The sequence below is a fragment of the Mandrillus leucophaeus genome, unplaced genomic scaffold (genome assembly GCF_000951045.1).
Source record: "Mandrillus leucophaeus isolate KB7577 unplaced genomic scaffold, Mleu.le_1.0 Scaffold501, whole genome shotgun sequence".
NCBI classification, from domain to species: Eukaryota; Metazoa; Chordata; class Mammalia; order Primates; family Cercopithecidae; genus Mandrillus; species Mandrillus leucophaeus.
In genome coordinates, this window is record NW_012105377.1 from 1,639,259 (window position 1) to 1,642,113 (window position 2,855).

Here is a 2,855-nt window from a genome sequence, read left to right on the forward strand (position 1 = left end):
CTGTATTAAAAGAATAGAGACAAAACATTCTGGTTGAAGCAGAACAGAAATGTGCTCAGCTTTCCCCTTCCCTGGTGGTCCTCAAAAGGAGTGCCAAGGAAATCAAAGGAACTTCTGAATACAGTTAACAATGTAATCCCAGCACTTTGGGAGGCTGAGGCGGGCGGATCACCTAAGGTTAAGAGTTCGAGACCTGCTTGACCAACATGGAGAAACTCCGTCTCTACTAAAAATACAAAATTAGCCAGGTATGGTGGTGCATGCCTGCAATCCCAGCTACTTGGGGGCTGAGACAGGAGAATCGCTTGAACCTAGGAGGCGGAAGTTGCATTGACCCAAGATCGTGCCAATGCACTCCAGCCTGGGCAAAAAGAACAAACTCTGTCTCAAAAAAAAAAAAGAACTTCCTTTGTTCAGCACCATAAGACAGGGTAAAACAAACAACAATAAAAAAACTTCCTTTGCTTAAATTTGCTACACAGTATACACGCCATTACACTGATGTTCATAATCTAATCACCTAATGATGAACATTTCTTTCTAATTCTGTAAGTGCTATAATAAATATATTTGTGCATATCCATTCTAATTTATGTGCTTTTGATATAGATTACAAATTATTACCTAGAAATTTGTATCAGTATATAAATTTCTGTCCATTTCTCTTCAACCTTGCTAGTATTAGGTATTATCATTAAAACAGGCCGGGTTACGTGGGTTATGTAACATCTTAGGAGGCTGAGGTGGGATGACTGCCTGAGGCCAGGAGTTCAAGACCAGACTGGGAATCACAGCAAGATCCCATCTCTACAAAAAATACAAAATCAGTTGGAAGTGGTGTCACAGGCCTGTAGGCCCAGCTGCTCTGGAGGGTGAGGCAGGAGGATCACCTGAGTCCCAGAGTCCAAGGCTGCAATGAGCTATGAGTATGCTACTGAACTCTAGCCCCCACCTCAAAAAATAAATAAATCAGATAATAACATTGCCAAACTTTCATCTACTAAATGTCATTTTCAAATTTCAATTCTTTAATTTCTATATTTATATCTTCATGAATGTCCATATTCCTGTCCTTTGCCCATTTTCAATAAGGATGCCTGTTTTTTCTTACTAATTCTCAAGAGTTCTGTACACTGCAAGGATTTTACTCTTTTGTCTGTGCATTATAAATCATTTTCTTACTTTGCAATTGGCCTTTCAATTACCTAAGAAGTTTCTACAAGCTATTTAAGTCTAATAATAAAAATACAGTTAAAATGACAAAGATCCTTAGTCATGCACAGTATCCAAAAAATTACCTGGTTTACCATACACACATATTTAATTTATACATAATTTACTCACTTTAGTTAAATATTTTAGATCCCAACGTGTAAGTAATCTGTCTTTATGACATTAAAATATATTTTGAATAAAATATTTCACTCATTAAATGGCCATCATTACTTTTATAAATAATAGGTTATCTAAATATAAAAATGACTTTAAATGTCAACATCAGTGAATGATAAATGATATTGGATTCTAAAAGGAAATGAATGGCAAGAAGAAATTAATTTTTTATACAGGCAGTTGTAACACGACACAGCTGGCAAGTATGGAGAGAAAAAAGTAGTTAAAAATAAATAGTGAAGGTAAACAAATTTTAAAATCACAAATAATTATTATTATCTATATTTTAACAATAAACTATTATACAAATAATAAAATTAAACCAGCTAATCCTAAATTATTTTGGAATATGCTCATTGTTAAGTATGTTCTGTTTAACACTGAAAAATCTAAACAAAATGATAATAAAATGTTAACAGATTTACATCCCTCTTTTAGTTGAACTTTATGCTTTATGAATAAAATGTAGTCACAGGACTTCAATTACATAATAGGTTAAATTTTACTGCAATGAACTTCAATTATTTCTGGGTTTTAACATTGTGGGGTCTTATAACATGAAACACATCTTTAAAACATGAGTCTTGAATTAGGTGTTTATTTTAATATTCTGTTATTGTATCGTTTGATCAGTATTATACATTTTAGCTAAAACTATTCTAATTATGACTAAAACAAGTTAAATGGATAACAAAAGGACTTAATTTTACAGCATAAAAGAGTTTAAAACAATATTTCAACAATAAGGCTTTTCCAATAAGAAAACCTTTTTTTCCTCAGTTTATTATTGTATATAAATAAGACAGTCTTTTCAAAAGCGTGTAAAAGAAGACAAGCTCATCAAAAAGGCACAAGGGAATAAATTAAGGACAAAAGACTACTGCTGCTTCCGATGAATGCCACCAACACTAATGGGGATGCTAGGCATATAAACCCAGAAGGGTCAGCCTTAGCTAATGTGCTAAGACTAATTTTTGCGGGATATGAACCCGGCCATGTGCAGATTATCAATTCTGATTTCAGTACAAGTATGAGCTTCTTACCATTAGAAATTCTACCATCATTATTCTCTATCATCATCACCAAATGTCAAACCTCTCAACCTGAAAACATTTTATCATTTTAGAAGTCCGGTCTATATTTCAACTTTCAGGCTATCTCATAGAAGTAACGTGTGGATGTGAAGAGGCGTTACATATTTTTGTTGGTACTGTATTATATTGGTCAACCGAGAAACTATACATATAGATACAGTTCAAATTTGTCATCATCAAGGTTCAATTTTTTTATTCTTCCTTTCACTCCATCTTACCTATATATATAAAATACAATATATATAAACCACAATATTTATATATCAGAACAATAAAATTAAAATTATAACCATGTAAAAATGTTCTATGGACAAACTTCTTCCTTTTTTTTTTTTGAGACGGAGTCTGGTTCTGTTGCCCAGGCTGGAG

At 33.1% G+C, this 2,855-nt stretch overlaps 1 protein-coding gene across 2 annotated transcripts in view; it reads right to left on the reverse strand.

Moving 5' to 3' along the window:
* Positions 1 to 2,855, reverse strand: part of LIN28B (lin-28 homolog B (C. elegans)) — a 143,931-nt gene that overhangs the window by 83,933 nt on the left and 57,143 nt on the right. The gene's annotated exons all lie outside the window — the stretch shown is intronic.